This window comes from Salvelinus alpinus, chromosome 37 (assembly GCF_045679555.1).
Source record: "Salvelinus alpinus chromosome 37, SLU_Salpinus.1, whole genome shotgun sequence".
NCBI classification, from domain to species: domain Eukaryota; kingdom Metazoa; phylum Chordata; class Actinopteri; order Salmoniformes; family Salmonidae; genus Salvelinus; species Salvelinus alpinus.
The window spans coordinates 14,131,841-14,157,369 of record NC_092122.1 but is presented as its reverse complement, the minus strand read 5'-3'; the positions used below and the strand labels follow the sequence as shown (position 1 = coordinate 14,157,369).

At 43.6% G+C, this 25,529-nt stretch overlaps 1 long non-coding RNA gene and 1 pseudogene across 1 annotated transcript in view; one reads left to right on the top strand and one right to left on the bottom strand.

Annotated features, from left to right (window-relative positions):
* The window catches only part of LOC139565869 (uncharacterized), a 29,188-nt gene extending 7,478 nt beyond the window's left edge, over positions 1-21,710 (top strand). The window contains exons 2-3 of the long non-coding RNA XR_011672992.1: positions 16,458-16,605; positions 21,068-21,710. This is a non-coding gene — a long non-coding RNA (uncharacterized lncRNA). The remainder of the gene's footprint in view (positions 1-16,457; positions 16,606-21,067) is intronic.
* A 539-nt stretch (positions 21,711-22,249) lies between these two features.
* LOC139566021 (glycogen debranching enzyme-like) lies at positions 22,250-24,606 on the bottom strand (annotated as a pseudogene).
* Positions 24,607-25,529: the final 923 nt, after the last annotated feature.

Sequence of the window (25,529 nt, the reverse complement as noted above, 5' to 3'; positions counted from 1 at the left end):
ATTTTTATCATTTAGATTCTTCAACGTAGCCACCCATTGCCTTGATGACAGCTTTGCACACTCCTGGTATTCTCTCAACCAGCTTCATGAAATAGTTACCTGGAATGCATTAACAAGTGTGCCTTGTTAAAAGTTAATTTGTGGAATTTCTTTCCTTCTTTATGCGTTTGAGCCAATCAGTTGTGACAAGGTAGGGGTGGTATACAGAAGATAGCCCTATTTGATAAAAGACTTGCCTAGTTAAATAAAGGTTAAATAAAAAAAGAACAATAAAAAGAAAAGTCCATCTTATGGCAAGAACAGCTCAAATAAACAAAGAGAAACAAAAGTCCATCATTACTTTAAAGGAATCAAGTTCAGTCAATGCAGAACATTTCAAGAACTTTTAAAGTTTCTTCAAGTGCAGTCGCAAAAACCATCAAGCGCTATGATGAAACTGGCTCTCACGAGGACCACCACAGGAAAGGAAGACCTAGAGTTACCTCTGCTGCAGAGGATAAGTTCATTAGAGTTAACTGCACCTCAGAAATTGCAGCCCAAATAAATGCTTCGGATTTCAAGTAACAGACACATCTCAACATCAACTGTTCAGAGGAGACTGTGTGAATCAGGCCTACAAGGTTCAACTGCTGCAAATAAACTACTGTTAAAGGACACCAATAATAATAAGACACTTGATTGTGCCAAGAAACACAAGCAATGGACATTAGACAGGTGGAAATCTGAATGAGTAGGTGTGTCCAAACTTTTGGTAAAGTGTGCGTGCACTGGGAGTCAGGAAGCAAGTTCAAGGAGTGAATAATTTAATAAATAAACTAAACACGCCTCACCAAACCCTTTGACTGGTACTGTAGGTCTGGATTAATGTCATTGCATGCCTCATCCATGACTTGAAGATAGGTGGCACACTCATGGTGATGGAAATCATACACCTTCCAACTGTATTGTATTTTACAGTTTTGTGCTTATTGTAGTGTCTCGTGTGGCTCAGTTAGTAAGAGCATGGCACTAACACCAGAGTTCTGGGTTTGATTCCCACTGGGGTCATATGTGAAAATGTGTGGACACTTTGGATAAAAGCACCTGCTAAGTAAATGGCATATACTACGATATTAGAGTACTTTGCCCAATGCAGTTAGATTAAAGCAGTTATTTTAAGGGACATCTGCCACTTTTCAACCTCATATTCATAATCTCCAGGACCAAATCAGTGTCTACATACAGTATGTGAAAACGGCCGATTTCTTCATTTTGTGAAAAAAAATATAACCTTAAAAAATTCTAATCAATTACATCAAATGTTACAACTATTTAAAAGCAGTGATTTACAAACACTATGTGATTCGCAGTGACATGAGGAGCTAGTTAGATTACAAGTTAGATATTACTGCATGGTTGGAACTAGAAGCACAAGCATTTCGCTACACTCGCATTAACATCTGCTAACCATGTGTATGTGACCAATAAAATTTGATTTGATTTGATATAGAAAATACCCTCCATCTGGCTAGAAACTCACTGCTGGTTTTGAAAATCACTGTTTTTCTTACATGTAGGCCCTGGTTTGGGGCTGGAGATAATGAATACTTTGAAAAGTAGAGCAGTTGCCTTTTAACAATGCTCTTTATACAGCTTGTTGACATTCATCCAAGGTCACCTTGACTTGCATTACACACCCTGCAGAATGTTTTTCTCATGAAATCATGTAGTAATAGAAATGTGACATACAGTTGGAGTCGGAAGTTTACACACACTTAGGTTGGAGTCATTAAAACTCATTTTTCAACCACTCCACACATTTCTTGTTAACAAACTAGGGTTTTAGCAAGTCGGTTAGGACATCTACAAGTCATTTTTCCAACAATTGTTTACAGACAGATTATTTCACTTATAATTCACTGCATCACAATTCCAGTGGGTCAGAAGTTTACAAACACTAAGTTGACTGTGCCTTTAAACAGCTTGGAAAATTCCAGAAAATTATGTCATGGCTTTAGACGCTTCTGATAGGCTAATTGACATAATTTGAGTCAATTGGAGGTGTACCTGTGGATGTATTTCAAGGCCTACCTTCAAACTCAGTGCCTCTTTGCTTGACATCATGGAAAATCAAAAGAAATCAGCCAAGACCTCAGAAAAAAAATTGCAAAAGGTCTGGTTCATCCTTGGGAGCAATTTCCAAATGCCTGAAGGTACCACATTCATCTGTACAAACAATAGTACGCAAGTATAAACACCATGGGACCACGCAGTCGTCATACCGTTCAGGACGGAGACGCGTTCTGTCTCCTAGAGATGAATTTGGTGCGAAAAGTGCAAATCAATCCCAGAACAACAGCAAAGGACCTTGTGAAGATGCTGGAGGAAACGGGTACAAAAGTATCTACAGTAAAACAAGTCCTATATTGACATAACCTGAAAGGCCGCTCAGCAAGGAAGAAGCCACTGCTCCAAAACCGCCATAAAAAGCCAGACTACGGTTTGCAACTGCACATGGGGACAAAGATCGTACTTTTTTGATTAATGTCCTCTAGTCTGATGAAACAAAAATAGAACTGTTTGATCATAATGACCATCGTTATGTTTGGAGGAAAAAGGGGGTGGCTTGCAAGCAGAAGAACACCATCCCAACCGTGAAGCGCGGGGGTGGCAGCATCATGTTGTGGGGGTGCTTTGCAGCAGGAGGGACTGGTGCACTTCACAAAATAGATGGCATCATGAGGAAAGACAATTATGTGGATATATTGAAGCAACATCTCAAGACATCAGTCAGGAAGTTAAGGCTTGGTCACAAATGGATCTTCCAAATGGACAATGACCCCAAGCATACTTTCAAATTTGTGCCAAAATGGCTTAAGAACAACAAAGTCAATGTATTGGACTGGCCATCACAAAGCCCTGACCTCAATCCCATAGAAAATTTGTGAGCAGAACTGAAAAAGCGTATGCGAGCAAGGAGGTCTACAAACCTGACTCAGTTACATCAGCTCTGTCAGGAGGAATGGGCTAAAATTCACCCAACTTATTGTGGGAAGCTTGTGGAAGGCTACCCGACACGTTTGACCCAAGTTAAACAATTTAAAAGCTATGCTACCAAATACAAATTGAGTGTATGTAAACTTCTGACCCACTGGGAATGTGATGAAAGAAATAAAAAATGAAATAAATTGTTCTCTCTGCTATTATTCTGACATTTCACTTAAATTAAAGTGCTGATCATAACTAACCTAAGACAGGGAATTTTTACTTGGATCAAATGTCAGGAATTGTGAAAAACTGAGTTTAAATGTATTTGGCTAAGGTTTATGTAAACTTCCGACTTCAACTGTATCTCTGACAGTAACCCTGAACGATGAGTGTGGCTAACGACAATGGAACATTTTTATCTTTAAAGGCATCTAATCTTTAAGGCAGATCAGGATTAGCAACGTATAGTGCCATTATTTTCAGGAAGGTGTACCTATGGCAATAGGATGGACAGGAGGCGGACTGCTGACAGTGCACTCTACCTTTGTATGGCCTTAAAACTATATGGGTAATGCAAAAGCAAAGTGTACTATCTAAAATCTAAATGTGTTTATCCAACTTTCTTGGCTGTCATGGTGTGTGTGTGTCATGACCGTGATGGCCTGAACTCGGAGCCCGATAGAATACCAAGGCAAACCATAGTAACTGTAGTCAAAACATGATGGAACAAAGCCAGAGTGCATTAACTTCATTTACTGCTGTTTTCCTTGGTTTTTACTTGGATTTTGTGGTTACTGCAAATTTGACACTCAATTTTCTCTAAAACTGAAGATAATTCAACCAGGGCACTCTGTCATAAGATAAAACAGATATCACAAAGCCTGATTTCGGTCTTAATTGTAAGGCAGAATTATCTCTGATCTTGTCAATATCAGATTGCTTAACTTAATGTGAAGTAAAATTACAATTTTCATCAATATAATAGTACGTTACAGTATACAGTTTATCATACTTTATATGTTTACAAGCATACATTTTCATTATGTAGTTCTCAAAATCTGTAGTACAAAAAATGCTTCTATAGGTTTACCAAAAGAATCTATAGGTTTACCAAAAGAATCTATAGGTTTACCAAAAGAATCTATAGGTTTACCAAAAGGTTAAGTGGTTATCAATTAAAAGCAGACGGATAGTAAAATGTATTTTAACAAATGAGAAGACAGTCATATAAGAAAATATGTGAACATTGCATTGTGAAAAGCAATTACTTTATTTGAACATTTATTGCAATGTGAAACATGTATTTCTACACGAAAACAGTTTGGTGAACATTTACATTTAAAATAAAATAACATAAATTGGTGTGTTGTACTTAGTCAATTGGAGTGCTTAGAGTTTTGAAACAACTGCCTTCTGATTATCTGTTTAGAGTTTTGTACTAAGTGTAGTGAAAATGTACCAAGGTTTGAAAAAAATATAGCTATAATGAAGTTCGGCGATATGGATTGAATCTAGCCCTAGGTGAAGACTGGGGCATTCCTCTGCGCAGATCTTCCAATGGACAGGAATTTTATGTATCAGCTTTTACACATATTATTTATAGCAATCTAAAAATAGATTGCGGCACAGTCGATAACGTAGCACGCAAACAGGTTGATGCATGCAATGTCTGAGCAGGGGAATACGACCAGAGACAGATATGACTTTCAATTTACCTGGGCTCGGTTTCCCGATAGCGATTGAATAGGTTTACGAGTGTATTGATGATGCATTGCGCCTACAACGGCCGAAGAATGGGCTCCCGAGTATTGCATTAGTACTGTACAAAGTTAGAGGTGCGCTATTTGATAGATTCCCCCGCTCCCCCTACCTCAGGCTTCAACCTACCGCCACCGCCCTCCCCATCTCGTACTTCTGAGTGGGAGGCCTGCCTAGCTCACAAACTAGAATCAGGGCGCCCACTCCGACAAGGTTAATTGACCCCCAGTCCCACAAGGTGACAGGATATCGTTGACGTGACATGCAAATGAGCGATAGAAAACCGATCGCGCAAATGTCACCATTCCACATTTCTTTGTGCGGGCGCCCTGTGCCGCCCCCGACAAGATGCCGCCCTGGGCGGCCGCCCATGTCGCCTACACCTACATCCGCACTGATCACAGTGCTAGAGGCGTCACTACAGACCCTGGTTCGAGTCCAGGCTGTATCACAATCACAGTCCCATAGGGCGGCACACAATTGGCCCAGCGTCGTCCGGGTTAGGGTTTGGCCGGGGTAGGCGTCATTGTAAATAAGAATGTGTTCTTAACTGACTTTCCTAGTTAAATAAATGTTTTTTTTAATTTTTATTAAGAATGCTGGATTCAAATGCTAGTTGAAACTCCAAAATGTAAAACTTGCTGATTCGTTGAACGCGGCACGTGTATAACTACAACAACTTAGCAAGTCGAAAATGTCAGAGTTTCCTAGTTCCGACTAGCACTTGAACGCGCCAATATTCATTCGTGTCCTAAAACACTATGTAGCGAGAACTTTCACTAAGTGCGTAGTTGGAACACGTGTCGAAACTGACAGGATCGAAAGGCAGCGCTGCTCTCAGATCTGTGTTCTCAATTCAAATCTTACTCTAACATTATAATTATTGCACAATACTGACAACGGATCAGCTCCTACCCAAAGAGATATTATCATCTATAGGCTATGGCTGCAAATATTGAGGCGTTCTTTTCTTAGGATTAGCCCCTAGCCTACCCTATCATAATGCACGAAATCACAGATCATTGCGCACATGTTACATGCACATCATGAAATATATTTAGGTAAAAATTACAGACAGTAACCTACAATTAGAAAAATAGATTTAACAAGAAATATATTTCAATATGATTGAAATATATAGTTTGATGTAGCCTATAGGCCTATTGTATTGATATCTTAATGCAATTATATCGGTTTTTATTTTAAGCATATTTTTTTCATTCATTGTTTGTAAAACTTGCAAAGACATTGGCAACTTTGTATTTGTAGTCAACTTCGTTCTGAAGGTATCAACAGTCACAGAGAGACAGAAAAACATCTTGATTCTTTGTTTAGTGAGGGTCTTCTGTGTATAAAGTTATGAGGAAGGGCAAAAAAGCACTTAACGACACATTTAGCGGTTCAATGAGTGGTCTGAGACAGTCAGTAAATAAAGAGCATTTTCAAGTGCAACTTAGTAACTAGGGTTTTGGGAAACAGCTTAAAGATTTAATGATGCTCCTACGAAAGTTCTAATGACGAATTTAGCGTTAAGATGCTTTTGGGAAACCGGGCCCTGGGTAGCCAACCTGGCTCAGGGGTAAATGTGCCAGTAAATGTAAATCCGGGATACTCCAATTAGTATGATATGTTACGTTTCGTATGGTATTTATTAAATGGTGGATGTCCATCGCCATTTCATATATGTTACAATATGCTACGACTTTGCAAAACCTATGATATGTTACGAATTCCAATTTGTTGTTGCTAATGTTAGCTAAGTGGCTAACGCTAATGTTAGCTTGGCTAGGGGTTTGGTGTTAGGTTAGGGTTAAGGTTAGGGGAAGGGATAGCTAGAGGAAAGGTTAGCATGTTACTAGTTGCAAAGTAGCTAACTAGTAGAAAGCGTTGCAAAGTTGCTAATTAGCTAAAATTGTGATGAGATTCGAATACGCAACATTTGGGTTGCTAGACATTCATGTTATAGGCCTACAGCTACCCATCCATCCAGACCAACCACCCTACTTTAGTTTTTGCCTTAACCTTCTGTCTTATGTAACCATACCAAACATAACATATCATACTAATTTGACTGTCATGGATTTACGTTTACTATGTTACGTCTAGTCTATAAGACCTGGGCCCAGTTTCCCAAAAGCGAATTTAATAAGAGGCTTCTGAGTGTTTTAATGATGCATCTTTCCTGCAACAGCCGAAGATGTAACATACATTTCCAAAAACACAACGCAGAGAGAACGTCGTTCGCTATGTGCATCGTTGAGGTGTGTGTCAATACTGATAGGCTTGAAAGAAAGGCAACGCTGATCTCGGATCAGCTTTCTCCATTCAAATCTTACCTTAACATTATAATTATTCTACAATACAAAGGATGGATCAGCTACTAGAAAGATATCACCTAAGGCTGAAAATACTGAGGCGGCTTATTCTAATGCTTACCCTATAATGTGGAACTAAATCAAGATTTGGCACATCACGTTAGGCTACACATCATAAAATATATTGAGACAAATTACAGTAACCTACAAGTAGCAAAAAATAACCCAATTGATTGAACAGGAAATGTATTTCAAATTTACATTTATTTATATAGCCCTTCTTACATCAGCTGATATCTCAAAGTGCTGTACAGAAACCCAGCCTAAAACCCCAAACAGCAAGCAATGCAGGTGTAGAAGCACGGTGGCTAGGAAAAACTCCCTAGAAAGACCAAAACCTAGAGAGGAACCAGGCTATGAGGGGTGGCCAGTCCTCTTCTGGCTGTGCCGGGTGGAGATGATAAACAGAACATGGCCAAGATGTTCAAATGTTCATAAATGACCAGCATGGTCAAATAATAATAATCACAGTAGTTGTCGAGGGTGCAACAAGTCAGAACCTCAGGAGTAAATGTCAGTTGGCTTTTCATAGCCGATCATTGAGTTTATCTCTACCGCTCCTGCTGTCTCTAGAGAGTTGAAAACAGCAGGTCTGGGACAGGTAGCACGTCCGGTGAACAGGTCAGGGTTCCATAGCCGCAGGCAGAACAGTTGAAACTGGAGCAGCAGCACGGCCAGGTGGACTGGGGACAGCAAGGAGTCATCATGCCAGGTAGTCCTGAGGCATGGTCCTAGGGCTCAGGTCCTCCGAGAGAGAGAGAGAAAGAAAGAGCGAATTAGAGAGAGCATACTTAAATTCACACAGGACACCGGATAAGACAGGAGAAGTACTCCAGATATAACAGACTGACCCTAGCCCCCCGACACAAACTACTGCAGCATAAATACTGGAGGCTGAGACAGGAGGGGTCAGGAGACACTGTGGCCCCATCCGATGATACCCCCGGACAGGGCCAAACAGGCAGGATATAACCCCACCCACTTTGCCAAAGCACAGCCCCCACACCACTAGAGGGATATCTTCAACCACTACTTACCATCCTGAGACAAGGCCGAGTATAGCCCACAAAGATCTCCGCCACGGCACAACCCAAGGGGGGCGCCAACCCAAACAGGAAGATCACGTCAGTGACTCAACCCACTCAAGTGACGCACCCCTCCTAGGGACGGCATGGAAGAGCACCAGTAAGCCAGTGACTCAGCCCCTGTAATAGGGTTAGAGGCAGAGAATCCCAGTGGAGAGAGGGAAACCGGCCAGGCAGAGACAGCAAGGGCGGTTCGTTGCTCCAGAGCCTTTCCGTTCACCTTCACACTCCTGGGCCAGACTACACTCAATCATATGACCTACTGAAGAGATGAGTCTTCAATAAAGACTTAAAGGTTGAGACCGAGTCTTCGTCTCTCACATGGGTAGGCAGACCATTCCATAAAAATGGAGGTCCATGCCTCCAGCTGTTTGCTTGGAAAATCTATGGACAATTAGGAGGCCTGCGTCTTGTGACCGTAGCGTACGTGTAGGTATGTACGGCAGGACCAAATCGGAAAGATAGGTAGGAGCAAGCCCATGTAATGCTTTGTATGTTAGCAGTAAAACCTTGCCTTAACAGGAAACCAGTGTAGGGAGGCTAGCACTGGAGTAATATGATAAAATGTTTTGGTTCTAGTCAGGATTTTAGCAGCCGTATTTAGCACTAACTGAAGTTTATTTGGTGCTTTGGTAGCCGGAAAGTAGAGCATTGCAGTAGTCTAACCTAGACGTAACAAAAGCACGGATTAATTTTTCTGCATCATTTTTGGACAGAAAGTTTCTGATTTTTGCAATGTTACGTAGATGGAAAAAAGCTGTCCTTGAAACAGTCTTGATATGTTCGTCAAAAGAGAGATCAGGGTCCAGAGTGACGCCGAGGTCCTTCACAGTTTTATTTGAGACAACTGTACAACCATCAAGATTAATTGTCAGATTCAACAGAAGATCTCTTTGTTTCTTGGGACCTAGAACAAGCATCTCTGTTTTGTCCGAGTTTAAAAGTAGAACGTTTGCAGCCATCCACTTCCTTATGTCTGAAACACAGGCTTCTAGCGAGGGCAATTTTGGGGCTTCACCATGTTTCATTGAAATGTACAGCTGTGTGTCATCTGCATAGCAGTGAAAGTTAACATTATGTTTTCGAATGACATCCCCAAGAGGTAAAATATATAGTGAAAACAATAGTGGTCCTAAAACGGAACCTTGAGGAACACCGAAATTTACAGTTGATTTGTCAAGAGGACAAACCATTCACAGAGACAAACTAATATCTTTCCGACAGATTGAAATAGGCCTATAGCCTACTGTATAGTATATTTTAATGCAGTCTACTCAGTTTTAATTGTAATCATCTTTTTAAATGTAGCTTGTTTTATATAAATTGCAAAGGCATCGCAACTTTGAATGAATTTGTATAAACCATGTGATTCTATGTTTCTGCTGTGTATAAAGTGATGCAGCAATGACCCACTTAGCTGTTCCATGAGTGGTCTGAGGTAGGCGTTAGATTACGAGCGTTTAAGGGCAACATTAATAACGATGGTTTTGGGAAACAGCTTGGAGATTTAACGATGCACCTACGAAGGTTCTAACAACGTACTTAGCCTTGAGATGCTTTTGGGAAACTGGGCCCTGCGGGTTTTGTTTTTTCCGTTTCAATTAAGACGTAGACAACCAGGTTTGGGGAGTTCCTTACTAATTAGTGACCTTAATTCATCAATTAAGTACAAGGTTGGAGTGAAAACCAGCAGCCCTCCGTGGAATGAGTTTGACACGTCACTTAAAGGCCTAAAAAGTACACCGAGGGCAAAATGTTTTAAAAAAAATACTTAATTAAAGGTGTAATATGCAGAAATCGCTCGACCACTTCCTGGTTGCAAAAATTCTAATAGTTTACCTAATTTCAGTTTATGTGACAAAACAAGCAAACTATAGTGTAGAGCCCTCAAACTCAACTCTGGATCTCGAAGCCATTATTTTCCCATAGGTGGAAAAAGCACTCAATTGTCATACTTGAGTAAAAATAAAGTAAAAGTGAAAGTAACCTAGTAAAATACTACTTGAGTAAAAGTAAATGCTAGTCATCAAATTCCTTATATTTAGCAAACAAGACGGCACAATTTCCTTTTTTAGAACTTTTTTTGATGGCCAGGGGCACACTCAGACATAATTTACAAAGGAAGCATTTATGTTTAGTGAGTCCACCAGATTATATATTTTTTTAATTTAACCTTTAATTACCTAGGCAAGTCAGTTAAGAACAAATTCTTATTTGCATGACGGCCTACCAAAAGGCAAAAGGCCTCCTGCGGGGATGGGGGCTGGGATTAAAAATACATTATATAAAAATATAGGACAAAAGACACATCAGGACAAGAGAGACAACACAACACTATATAAAGACAGACCTAAGATAAAAACATAGCATGGCAGCAACACATGACAACAACATGGTAGCAACACAACATGGTACAAACATTATTGTACACAAGCAACAGCACAAAGGGCAAGAAGGTAGAGACAACAATACATCACACAAAGCAGCCACAACTGTCAGTAAAAGTGTCCATGATTGAGTCTTTGAATGAAGAGATTGAGATAAAACTGTCCAGTTTGAGTGTTTGTTGCAAACTGAAAAGATGAGCGACCCAGAGATGTGTGCTTTGGGGACCTTTAACAGAATGTGACTGGCAGAACAGGTGTTGTATGTGGAGGATGAGGGCTGCAGTAGATATCTCAGATAGGGGGGAGTTAGGCCTAAGAGGGTTTTATAAATAAAGCATCAACCAGTGGGTCTTGCAACAGGTATACAGAGATGACCAGTTTACAGAAGAGCATAGAGTGCAGTGATGTGTCCTATAAGGAGCATTAGTGGCAAATCTGATGGCGGAATAGTAAAGAACATCTAGCTGCTCGAGAGCACCCTTACCTTCCGATCTATAAATGACGTCTCCGTAATCTAAAATGAGTAGGATTGTCATCTGAATCAGGGTTAGTTTGGCAGCTGGGGTTTAAGAGGAGCGATTACGATAGAGGAAAGCAAGTCTAGATTTAACTTTAGCCTGGAGCTTTGATATGTGCTGAGAGAAGGACTGTGTACCGTCTAGCCATACTCCCAAGTACATACAGTGGGGAGAACAAGTATTTGATACACTGCCAATTTTGCAGGTTTTCCTACTTACAAAACATGTAGAGGTCTGTAATTTTTATCATAGGTACACTTCAACTGTGAGAGACGGAATCTAAAACAAAAATCCAGAAAATCACATTTGTATGATTTTTAAGTAATTAATTTGCATTTTATTGCATGACATAAGTATTTGATACATCAGAAAAGCAGAACTTAATATTTGGTACAGAAACCTTTGTTTGCAATTACAGAGATCATACGTTTCCTGTAGTTCTTGACCAGGTTTGCACACACTGCAGCAGGGATTTTGGCCCACTCCTCCATCCAGACCTTCTCCAGATCCTTCAGGTTTCGGGGCTGTCGCTGGGCAATACGGACTTTCAGCTCCCTCCAAAGATTTTCTATTGGGTTCAGGTCTGGAGACTGGCTAGGCCACTCCAGGACCTTGAGATGCTTCTTACGGAGCCACTCCTTAGTTGCCCTGGCTGTGTGTTTCGGGTCGTTGTCATGCTGGAAGATTCAGCCACGACCCATCTTCAATGCTCTTACTGAGGGAAGGAGGTTGTTGGCCAAGATCTCGCGATACATGGCCCCATCCATCCTCCCCTCAATACGGTGCAGTCGTCCTGTCCCCTTTGCAGAAAAGCATCCCCAAAGAAGGATGTTTCCACCTCCATGCTTCACGGTTGGGATGGTATTCTTGGGGTTGTACTCATCCTTCTTCTTCCTCCAAACACGGCGAGTGGAGTTTAGACCAAAAAGCTCTATTTTTGTCTCATCAGACCACATGACCTTCTCCCATTCCTCCTCTGGATCATCCAGATGGTCATTGGCAAACTTCAGACGGGCCTGGACATGCGCTGGCTTGAGCAGGGGGACCTTGCGTGCGCTGCAGGATTTTAATCCATGATGGCGTAGTATGTTACTAATGGTTTTCTTTGAGACCGTGGTCCCAGCTCTCTTCAGGTCATTGACCAGGTCCTGCCGTGTAGTTCTGGGCTGATCCCTCACCTTCCTCATGATCATTGATGCCCCACGAGGTGAGATCTTGCATGGAGCCCCAGACCGAGGGTGATTGACCGGCATCTTGAACTTCTTCCATTTTCTAATAATTGCGCCAACAGTTGTTGCCTTCTCACCAAGCTGCTTGCCTATTGTCCTGTAGCCCATCCCAGCCTTGTGCAGGTCTACAATTTTATCCCTGATGTCCTTACACAGCTCTCTGGTCTTGGCCATTGTGGAGAGGTTGGAGTCTGTTTGATTGAGTGTGTGGACAGGTGTCTTTTATACAGGTAACGAGTTCAAACAGGTGCAGTTAATACAGGTAATGAGTGGAGAACAGGAGGGCTTCTTAAAGAAAAACTAACAGGTCTGTGAGAGCCGGAATTCTTACTGGTTGGTAGGTGATCAAATACTTATGTCATGCAATAAAATGCAAATGAATTACTTAAAAATCATACAAATGTGATTTTCTGGATTTTTGTTTTAGATTCCGTCTCTCACAGTTGAAGTGTACCTATGATAAGAATGACAGACCTCTACATGCTTTGTAAGTAGGAAAACCTGCAAAATCGGCAGTGTATCAAATACTTGTTCTCCCCACTGTATATGGTCCTATGTAACTCAGTTGGTAGAACATGGCTCTTCTAACACCAGGGTAGTGGGTTCAATTCCCGGAACCACCCATACGTAAAATGTATGCACAGACTATAAGTTGCTTTGGATAAAACCGTCTGCTAAATGGCATATACAGTGCATTTGGAAAGTATTCAACTTCACATTTTGTTACGTTACATCCTTATTCTAAAATGGATTAAAAACCTAATTAACCTCATTAATCTACACAAAATACCTCATAATGACAAAGCAAAAACAGTTTTAGAAATTTTAGCTAATTTACTAAAAATAAAGAAAATAAATACCTTATTTACATAAGTATTCAGACCCTTTGTTATGAGGCTCAAAATTGAGCTCAGGTGCATCCTGTTTCCATTGATCATCCTTGAGATGTTTCTACAGCTTGATTGGAGTCCACCTGTGGTAAATTCAATTGATTGAACATGATTTGGAAAGACACACACCTGTCTATATAAGGTCCCACAGTTGACAGTGCATGTCAGAGCAAAAACCAAGCCATGAGATCAAAGGAATTGTCCGTGGAGCTCCGAGACAGAATTGTGTCGAGGCACCTATCTGGGGAAGAGTACCAAAACATTTCGGCAGCATTGAAGGTCCCCAAGAACACAGTGCCCTTCATCATTCTTAAATGGAAGTAGTTTGGAACCACTAAGACTCTTCCGAGAGCTGGCCACCTTGCCAAACTGAGCAGTCGGGGGAGAAGGGCCTTGGTCAGGGAGGTGACCAAGAACCCGATGGTCACGCTGACAGAGCTCCAGAGTTCCTCAGTGGAGATGGGAGAACCTTCCAGAAGGTCAACCATCTCTGCAGCACTCCACCAATCAGGCCTTTATAGTAGAGTGGCCAAATGGAAGCCACTCCTCAGTAAAAGGCACAACAGCCCGCTTGGAGTTTGCCAAAAGGCACCTAAAGGACTCTCAGACCATGAGAAACAAGATTCTCTGGTCTGATAAAACCAAGATAGAACTCTTTGGCCTGAATGCCAAGGGTCACGTCCGGAAGAAACTTGGCACCATCCCCACGGTGAAGCATGGTGGTGGCAGCATCATGCTGTGGGGATGTTTTTCAGCGGCAGGGACTGGGAGACTAGTCAGGATTGAGGGTAAGATGAACGGAGCAATGTATAGAGAGATCCTTGATGAAAACCTGCTCAAGAGCGTTCAGGACCTCAGACTGGTGCGAAGGTTCACCTTCCAACAGGACAACGACCCTAAACACACAGTCAAGACAACGCAGGAGTGGCTTTGGGACAAGTCTCTGAATGTCCTTGAGTGGTGAAGGCAGAGCACGGACTTGAACCCGATCTAACAACTCTGGAGAGACCTGAAAATAGCTGCGCAGCGACGCTCCCCATCCAACCTGACAGAGCTTGAGAGGATCTGCAGAGAAGAATGGGAGAAACTCCCCAAATACAGGTGTGCCAAGCTTGTAGCGTCATACCCAAGAAGACTCAAGGCTGTAATCGCTGCCAAAGGTGCTTCAACAAAGTACTGAGTTAAATGGTCTGAAAAGTTATGTAAATGTTATATTGCAGTTTTTTTATTTGTAATACGTTTGCAAAAATGTTTTTTAACTGTTTTTAATTTGTCATTATTAGGTATTGTGTGTAGATTGATGAGGGGGGAAAAAACACATTTGGAAAAAGTCAAGGGGTCTGAATACTTTCCGAATGCACTGTATATATTATGCACATTATGCTTGAATAAAATGTACCACCAAACATACCAAAGAGGATGACCTTAGTAAATGGGGGCCAGCTTATGTCAACATTTGATCATGACCTAAAGGTCATAACTCATGTGCAGTACCAGTCAAAAGTTTGGACACACCTACTCATTCAAAGGGTTTTCTTCTTTCTTTTTTTACTATTTTCTACATTGTAGAATAATGGAGAAAACATCAAAACTTTGAAATAACAGATATGGAATCATCTAGTAACCAAAAAAGTGTTAAACAAATGAAAATATATTTTATATTTGAGGTTCTTCAAAGTAGCCACCCTTTGCCTTGATGACAGCTTTGCACACTCTTGGCATTCTCTCCACCAGCTTCATGAGGTAGTCACCTGTAATGCATTTCAGGTATGCCTTCTTAAAAGTTAACTTGTGGAATTTCTTTCCTTCTTAATGTGTTTGATCCAATCATTGTGTTGTGACATGGTAGGGGTGCTATACAGAACATAGCCCTATTTGGTAAAAGACTAAGTCCGTATTATGGCAAGAACAGCTCAAATAAGCAAAGAGAAATGACAGTCCATCATTACTTTAAGACATGAAGGTCAGTCAATCCAGAAAATGTCAAGAACTTTGAAAGTTTCTTCAAGTGCAGTTGCAAAAACCATCAAGCGCTATGATGAAACTGGTTCTCATGAGGACCGTCACAGGAAAGGGTGGCCCAGAGTTACCTCTGCTGCAGAAGATAAGTTCATTAGAGTTACCAGCCTAAGAAATTACAGCCCAAATAAATGCTTTACTGAGGTCAAGTAATATACACATCTCAACATCAACTGTTCAGAGGAGACTGCGTGAATCAGGCCTTCATGGTCGAATTGCTGCAAAGAAACCATTACTAAAGGACACCAATAGGAAGTAGAGACTTTCTTGGGCCAAGAAACACGAGCAATGGACATTAGACCGGTGGAAATCTGTCCTTTGGTCTGGAGTCCAAATTTGAGATTTTTGGTTCGAACTGCCGTGTTTGGTTCCAACCGCCTTTGTGAGACGCAGAGTACAGTAGGTGAACGGATGATCTCCGCATGTGTAGTTCCCACCGTGAAGCATGGAGGAGGAGCTGTGATGGTGCTTTGCTGGTGACACTGTTTGTGATTTATTTAGAGTTCAAGGCACACTTAACCAGCTTAACCAGACCTGGCTTCCACAATCAACCAACCTCAACCCAAATGAAATGGTTTGGGATGAGTTGGACCGCAGAGTGAAAGAAAAGCAGCCAACAAGTGCTCAGCATGTGGGAACTCCAAGACTGTTGGAAAAGCATTCCAGGTGAAGCTGGTTGAGAGAATGCCAAGATTGTGCAAAGCTGTCATCAAGGCAAAGGGTGGCTACTTTGAAGAATCTATAATCTAAAATATATTTTGATTTGTTTAACACTTTTTTGGTTATTACATGATTCCATATGTGTTATTTCATAGTTTTGATGACTTCACTATTATTCTACGATGTAGAAAATAGTACAAACAAAGAAAAACCCTTTGATGAGTATGTGTGTCCAAACTTTTGACTGGTATTGTATATATACGTCAAGTAGGTTAGGTTTTCCGATGTGTGTCTGGGGCGTGGTTGGGTGGATTTTGTTCACTCAGGAATGTGTGTTGATTGATGTTGAACGATAGATGCAGGTGTTTGTGAGCATGTTTTATTTATTTCTTTTAATCACTGGTTCTATGTGTGGGGAGGCATGTTTGGGCAGCTGTTTATAAGGCCTGTGAGGCGTCCTATACGTCAGACTTTGTGTTTTTCCCATGTTCTTCTCAGTGGTGTGTGTGGGGTTAAGACATGTTGTGTGTGTGACTAAGACGATGTGCGTGTCCTTTGTTTCCACACAGCTAAATGGGCGATGAAAAACCTCAACACATTGGGCAATGCCACTACCAGAATGTGATAACAATCTGTAGGAGATGATGGCCTCCAGTAAGAGGATGAATAAACAATGACTTTGCAGAAAAGAGGGGCTGAATCATCATGACTATGCAGGTAACAGCAAGAGAGTATTACTTCAAATTATTTATTTCTACTGGTATGATTCATACAAGTTTAAACCGAAACAAAAATTGTATTTTTAGATTTTTTATTATGGTGGTCGGTGGTGTAGCATGGGGATTTACAGACAAGATTTTCACACTATTTTTGACATTTCTGATTCAGTTTGATGTCTCGTCATGAGGGCAAAAATATATATTAGAACTGGAAGTCAGGTAATTCACCCTTGCAGGGATGAGTGCGCAGAATTAAGAAAAAAGTACTAAAATATTTAAGTCTACAAGATTTCAAAGCAATTCAAGATGTATTGACTAGGCCTACATTGACCATGCAAGCCACATTTATAAAAACACACATTGGCATAATATCCAGATGTAACAAAGAGGTTGAGGGGTTTAGAGGTTTCTTATGTTGTTAAAGGCCGTTTTTTAGAGATTGTAACGACTCCCACCGAAGGTGGCTCCCCTTCCTGTTCGGGTGGCGCTCGGCGGTCGTCGTCACCGGCCTACTAGCTGCTACTGACTTTTCCTCCCCCTCCCTTTTTGTTGAGTAGTGACACCTGTTTGTGGTTAGGGTGATTTGTGGGGCTTTATTACCCAGCAGCCCGGCCTGCTGGGTGTGCGGGATTGTTGTGTGTACAGTCTGTACATTCTTGTGTGTCAGGGTACGTGTACGTTGGTTTGTGATTTTCGTGTTTCTCACTTTGTTTGTGGTGAAGCATTTGTTTTAGAGTAGCGTCGTGTTTTCACCCGTGTGGGGAATTAAATTTGGAACGCTACTCTGAACTCTCTGTCTCCTGCGTTTGACTCCTTTCATCCACTACACCCCGGGCATTACAGAATCCCGCACCCACCTACAGGAATGGAGTCAGCAGGAGCAGCGGCAAACCCACTCCAATCTATGGAGGAACGGGTGCTACATCACACTACCGTACTCCATCGCATCGGTTCCGCCTGCCTAACGGGTCGTGCTCTGGAGTGGGCTAACGCTGTCTGGAATGGCCCAGATTCAGCGAAGGAGCACTACCCCGGGAGAGCGACTGGTTCATCTCAGGCAGGAGAAGAGGAGCGCCCAGGATTACGCGTTGGAGTTTCGGACCTTGGCCGCGGGGTCTGGGTGGAACGACAGGGCCCTTATAGATCACTACAGATGTAGTCTCCGGGAGGATGTCCGCAGGGAGCTAGCGTGCCGGCTGGACAATCTGCTGGCTTCCCGCGGCCGTTCGGAGAGGGTCCTGTGCGTTCCACCACCCAGCACCCCTGCACCCATTCCCATGGAGTTGGGAGGAGCCGTGCCGAGGGGTACCGGAGGAGGAGGCTCCCCCTGCACCAGCTGTGGTCGGAGAGGACACACGGCCGATCGGTGCTGGGGGGGTCCATCTGGGGGTCGAGATGGCAGGCGGAACATTTCTCGGTCACCTCAGGTGAGTAAGCACCAGACTCACCCAGAACCCCCTGTTTGTCATATGTTTGTCTTAATTTTTTTTCTTAATTTTTTTCCCTCTTCCCAGCATAAGGCACTAGTCGATTCAGGTGCAGCTGGGAACTTTATGGATTGCGGACTCGCCATCAAGCTAGGTGTTCCGCTTGTACCGATAGATTCTCCTTTTCCCGTGCACTCCCTAGATAGCCGGCCATTAGGGTCAGGTTTGGTCCGGGAGGCCACGGTTCCACTGGACATGGTGACGCAGGGAGATCATAAGGAACGTATACGTTTTTACATTATCGATTCGCCTGCGTTTCCAGTGGTGCTGGGGATTCCCTGGCTGGCTAGTCACAATCCTACTATTTCGTGGAAACAGAGGGTTCTCCAGGGGTGGTCAGAGGAGTGTTCTGGAAGGTGTCTGGGAGTTTCCATCGGTGCCACGTCGGTGGAGAGTCCAGACCAGGTGTCCACGGTTCGCATTCCCCCCGAGTATGCCGATTTGGCAATCGCTTTTAGTAAAAAGAAAGCGACTAAATTACCACCTTATCGACCGGGTAGGGATTGTGCGATAGATCTCCAGGTAAACGCTGCGCTTCCCAAGAGTCACGTGTACCCTTTGTCCCAAGAGGAGACGGTGGCTATGGAGACATATGTCACTGAGTCTCTGGGACAGGGGTACATTCGGTCCTCCATCTCACCCGTCTCGAGTTTTTTTTTTGTGAAGAAAAAGGAGGGAGGTTTGCGTCCGTGTATTGATTATAGAGGTCTAAATGCCGTCACAGTGGGGTTTAGTTACCCACTACCTCTCATTGCTACGGCAATGGAATCATTTCACGGAGCGCAGTTCTGGATCTCAGGAGCGCGTACAGTCTGGTACGTATTCGGAAGGGAGACGAGTGGAAAACCGCATTTAGTACCACATCGGGCCATTATGAGTACTGCGTCATGCCATATGGGTTAAAGAATGCTCCCGCCGTTTTCCAATCCTTTGTAGACGATATTCTCAGGGACCTGCACGGGCAGGGAGTGGTTGTTTATATCGATGACATTCTGATCTACTCAGCCACTCACGCCGCGCATGTGTCTCTAGTACGCAAAGTGCTTGGTAGACTGCTGGAGCATGACCTATATGTCAAGGCTGAGAAGTGTGTGTTCTCCAAACGAGCCGTCTCCTTTCTGGGTTATCGCATTTCCACCTCGGGGGTGGTGATGGAGGGTGAACGCATTAAGGCCATGCGTAATTGGCCGACTCCGACCACGGTAAAGGAGGTGCAGCGGTTTTTGGGTTTTGCCAACTACTACCGGAGGTTTATCCGGGGTTTTGGCCAGGTAGCAGCTCCCATTACCTCACTGCTGAAGGGGGGTCCGGTGCGTTTGCAGTGGTCAGCAGAAGCGGACGGAGCTTTCAACAGGTTGAAGGTGCTGTTCACGGATGCGCCCGTGTTGGCGCAACCGGACCCCTCTCTAGCATTCATAGTGGAGGTGGACGCGTCCGAGGCTGGGGTAGGTGCCGTGCTATCACAGCGCTCGGGTACGCCACCAAAACTCCACCCCTGCGCTTTTTTCTCTAAGAAGCTCAGCCCAGCAGAGCGTAACTATGATGTGGGGGACCGGGAGTTGTTAGCGGTGGTCAGTGCTCTGAAGGTGTGGAGACACTGGCTTGAGGGGGCTAAGCACCCTTTTCTCATCTGGACCGACCACCAGAATCTGAAGTATATTCGGGCAGCTAGGAGACTGAACCCACGTCAGGCAAGGTGGGCCATGTTCTTCACCCGATTCCAGTTTACTCTATCGTACAGACCGGGCTCCCAAAACATAAAGGCGGATGCACTGTCCCGTTGTTTCGACACGGAGGATCGGCCCACCGAACCTACCCACATCCTTCCCGCCTCAAGGCTTATAGCACCAGTGGTGTGGGAAGTGGACTCGGACATCGAGCGGGCATTAAGGGCGGAACCCGCTCCTCCTCAGTGTCCGGCGGGGCGGAAGTACGTGCCGCTTGGTGTTCGGGACAAATTGATTCGGTGGGCTCACGTCCTACCCTCCTCGGGTCACCCTGGGGTGAGGAGGACAGTGGGGAGCCTTCGGGGGAGGTATTGGTGGCCTACTTTGGCTAAGGACGTTGGGTTTTATGTCTCCTCCTGTTCGGTATGCGCTCAGAGTAAGGCTCCTAGGCACCTTCCTAGAGGGAAGTTACAACCCCTCCCCGTTCCACAACGGCCTTGGTCACATCTATCCGTAGATTTCCTGACCGACCTTCCCCCGTCTCAAGGGAATACTACGGTGCTGGTGATTGTGGATCGGTTTTCTAAGTCCTGCCGTCTCCTCCCGTTGCCCGGTATCCCTACAGCCCTGCAGACTGCGGAGGCATTATTCACCCACGTCTTCCGGCACTACGGGGTGCCGGAGGACATCGTTTCTGATCGGAGCCCCCAGTTCACGTCCAGAGTATGGAGGGCGTTTATGGAGCGTTTGGGGGTCTCGGTCAGCCTTACCTCCGGTTATCACCCTGAGTGTAATGGGCAGGTGGAGAGAGTGAACCAGGAGGTGGGTAGGTTTCTGCGGTCGTATTGCCAGGACCGGCCAGGGGAGTGGGCGAGATACATCCCTTGGGCCGACATGGCCCAGAACTCTCTACGCCACTCTACTAACATGTCCCCCTTTCAGTGTGTATTGGGGTACCAGCCGGTCCTGGCACCATGGCATCCGAGCCAGACCGAGGCTCCTGCGGTGGAGGAATGGGTGCAGCGCTCCAAGGAGACATGGAGGGCCGTCCAGGAATCACTTCAACAAGCTAGTGGACGGCAGAAGAGGAGTGCTGACCGCCACCGCAGTGAGGCCCCCGTGTTTGTACCGGGGGACAGGGTCTGGCTCTGACCCGAAACCTGCCCCTCCGCTTGCCCTGCCGGAAGCTGGGTCCGCAGTGTGTAGGGCCCTTCAAAGTCCTGAGGAGAATAAACGAGGTGTGTTATCGATTACAACTCCCTTCCTATTATCGTATTAACCCCTCGTTTCATGTGTCTCTCCTCAGGCCGGTGGTAGCTGGTACCCTGCAGGACGGTGAGGTACCGGAGGTCCCTCCTCCCCCTCTCGACATCGAGGGGTCCCCGGCGTATAGGATACGAGCCATTCTGGACTCAAGACGCTGGGTGAGGGGCCTGCAGTACCTCGTGGACTGGGAGGGGTACGGTCCGGAGGAGAGGTGCTGGGTACCGGTGGGGGACATTCTGGATCCATCGATGTTGAGGGATTTCCATCGCCTCCATCCGGGTCACCCTGCGCCTCGTCCTCGAGGCCGGTGTCGGGGCGCGTCAGGGGGGGGTACTGTAACGACTCCCACCGAAGGTGGCTCCCCTTCCTGTTCGGGTGGCGCTCAGCGGTCGTCGTCACCGGCCTACTAGCTGCTACTCACTTTTCCTCCCCCTCCCTTTTTGTTGAGTAGTGACACCTGTTTGTGGTTAGGGTGATTTGTGGGGCTTTAATACCCAGCAGCCCGGCCTGCTGGGTGTGCGGGATTGTTGTGTGTACAGTCTGTACATTCTTGTGTGTCAGGGTACTTGTACGCTGGTTTGTGATTTTCGTGTTTCTCACTTTGTTTGTGGTGAAGCATTTGTTTTAGAGTAGCGTCGTGTTTTCACCCGTGTGGGGAATTAAATTTGGAACGCTACTCTGAACTCTCTGTCTCCTGCGTTTGACTCCTTTCATCCACTACACCCCGGGCATTACAGAGATAGACACAGGGTTCCAGCTAAGGAGTATGAGATACTGTTTAAAATGGCTTCACTGAAAATACTGTCATAATTGAAATATTTTTGAAAACTGATAGACTAGGAGGCTGAAACTGTAATGGGTCTATGCCACTCCGACATTGCTCATCCTATTGTTTATATATTCCTTAATTACACATATATATATATATATTTAAATGTAACCTTTATTTAATTAGGAAAGTCAGTTAAAACAAATTCTTATTTACTATAATGGCCTACTGAGGAACAGTGGGTTAACTAGCTTGTTCAGGGGCAGAACAACAGATTTTTACATCGTCAGTTCGGGAATTCGATCCGGCAACCTTTCGGTTACTGGCCCAACGCTCTAACCACTAGGCTACCTGCAGCCCCCATGTGCTAAACCTGTGTATGTGACCAATAAAATTTGATTTGAGAAGAGAAAATAACAGAATAAAAGAAAAGGAGGAGAATATATTCTCAACCTACAGATCTTGCGGGACCTCCAGTATGGTGGTGATGGACCAGGCCTGGGTCTCACAGCTGAAGGGGCAGTACTGGCCATTCTCATTCGTCAGCTCAAGTAGACCCTTCCAAGACAATCTGGTGGGTGATAAGAGAAAATATGGATTATGTGACAAATATAATCAATAATATCAATTGAGTGAAACAACGGAAAAATCAAATGTACTTCTGACTCGAAAAAACATTATTTCATCCTGAGAGCATTTTCAAAACCATTTTGGTCACTTATTGTTTAAACATTTGAGAACTGTGTAGTATTTTGCAGTTACTTAAGTTCTTGGCCTTGTGTCTTACCTCTCCAAGTGAATGTTATGCCTAGAGAGGACATTCTTCACCAGGTTAACAGTCTTGTCGTAGATCTCCCATCTTCTTGGCAAAGTACAGTTCATATCTGCTAAGAAATGTTTATGTGGGCTGTAAATTTATTAACGGATCCTTAGGGGTATTGGAAGCCCTTAGCGACATTGAAATTCTCGCTATCCAGAGCATTATCATAGACACCACAGTACTTCATGTCACTTCATGAGGGGAAAGAAAATAGATATGTTAACTGTGATGCAAGAGATTGGTCTAGTGAGTAACACAGACGTCTTCTGACTATTGCTTGGGAGCGAATCTATGCTACGCTGCCAATTTCTTAACTGTTTATTCTCCAACTTTCACCTTTCTGTTCTGATGTGTCTAAATAAAGCAACAAAAGAATAATGATGTAATGTATGTGAATGTGTGGACGAAACACGTCAGTGGTTGTGTCTGAAATTATACCCTATTCCTTATGTGTCCTTGTAAAAAGTAGTGCCCTATATACAGTTGAAGTCGGCAGTTTACATACACCTTAGCCAAATACATTTAAACTCAGTTTTTCAGAATTCCTGACATTTAATCCAAGTAAAAATTCCCTGTCATAGGTCAGTTTGGATCACCACTTTATTTTAAGAATGTGAAATGTCAGAATAATAGTAGAGAAAATGATTTATTTCAGCTTTTATTTCTTTCATCACATTCCCAGTGGGTCAGAAGTTTACATACACTCAATTTGTATTTGGTAGCATTGCCTTTAAATTGTTTAACTTGGGTCAAACGTTTCGGGTAGCCTTCCACAAGCTTCCCACAATAAGTTGGGTGAATTTTGGCCCATTCCTCCTGACAGAGCTGGTGTAACTGAGTCAGGGTGGTAGGCCTCCTTGCTCGCACACGCTTTTTCAGTTCTGCTCACAAAGTTTCTATAGGATTGAGGTCAGGGCTTTGTGATTGCCACTCCAATACCTTGACTGTGTTGTTCTTAAGCCATTTTGCACAAATTTGGAAGCATGCTTGGGGTCAGTGTCCATTTGGAAGACCCATTTGTGACCAAGCTTTATCTTTCTGACTGATGTCTTGATATGTTGCTTCAATATGTCCACATCATTTTCCTTCCTCATGATGCCATTTATTTTGTGAAGTGCACCAGTCCCTCCTGCAGCAAAGCACCCCCACAACATGATGCTACCACCCCAGTGCTTCACGGTTGGGATGGTGTTCTTCAGCTTGCAAGCATCCCCCTTTTTCCTCCAAACATAACGATGGTCATTATGGCAGTTCTATTTTTGCTTCATCAGACTAGAGGACATTTCTCCAAAAAGTATGATCTTTGTCCCCATGTGCAGTTGCAAACCGTAGTCTGGCTTCTTATGGCGGTTTTGGAGCAGTGGCTTCTTCCTTGCTGAGCGGCCTTTCAGGTTATGTCGATATAGGACTCGTTTTACTGTGGATATAGATACTTTTGTACTCGTTACCTCCAGCATCTTCACAGGGTCCTTTGCTGTTTTTCTGGGATTGATTTGCACTTTTCGCAACAAAGTACGTTAAACTCTAGGAGACAGAGCGCGTCATGAAATTATTTTCTGGAATTTTCCAAGCTGTTTAAAGGCACAGTCAACTTAGTGTATGTAAACTTCTGACCCACTGGATATGTGATACAGTGAATTATAAGTGAAATAATCTATCTGTAAACCATTGTTGGAAAAATTATTTGTGTCATGCAGAAAGTATATGTCCTAACCGACTTGCCAAAACTATAGTTTGTTTTCAAGTAATTTGTGGAGTGGTTGAAAAATGAGTTTTAATGACTCCATCCTAAGTGTACGTAAACTTCCGACTTCAACTGTATGTAATAGGATACTATTTCAGACACAGTCACTCACTCTGGATCCAACGTCTTCATTCCCAGGGGACCGAGTAGCTTCTGCTCTGCCATCTCTAGTGTCTTCCTAGGCTCTCCGCTGTGAACAGCTCTGGAGCCTGGAGAACACAGAGAGAGACAAGGTACAGACATCCCAGCTAACAATTCTATGGAGAGAGAACGTTTTTGTAATGTTACCCCTGTAATGTTACCCCAAAGTCCAACTTTGGGGGGGGGGGGTCTCTAAATAATGATAATCTGAGTATTGGTGATACACTGGTAATGTTAAACACTCCTCCAATTGTTGTGAGATCTGATATTCTGCCCAATGCAACGTGGGCTCCCGAGTGGTGCAGCGGTCTAAGACATTGCATCTCAGTGCACTACAGACCCTAGTTCAATTCCAGGCTGTATCACAACCGGCCGTGATTGGGAGTCTCATTCGGCGGCGCACAATTGCCCCAGTGTCATCCGGGTTAAGCTTTGGCCGGGGTAGGCCTTCGTTGTAAGTAAGATTTTGTTCTTAACTGACTTGCCTAGTTAAATAAACAAATTATAGAAGACAAGACATAGGCCAGTATGTCATATCGTCAACCAATAAAATACAACTAGCAATATTAAAAAATAGCAATGTGATCTAATGTGTAACCCATGGAAAACCAAAGAACTCACCAGTGCAATATTTAATATGTATTCATGGACTGATTGTGAGGTTAACAATTATGCAAATGGTGTTTACATGTTGGTGATAAAGATAAACAATTATGGTAGTAAATTGTTATTGACCGTGAATATTAAAAAAATGGACATGCTTTGGACAATTGCTATTTGTGTCTCATGTAGAGAGTTGTTCCCCTGTTTTGCAAGAACTGTCTTGTGATTGAGAGTTACATCTACTGTTAAAAAAAACTGTTTAGCATTTGCATTTAGTGTGAAAACAATCAGAAATTGCTAGGCTAACTGGTTATACGGTTATTTGGATTCCAGTTCCGCTCATGTGGATTGCAGTTTCCTTCAGTATTCAATGAATCGAGACAAACTGTAACGCAGCCCCCTAAACTGAAGTGGGTTTGCCAAAA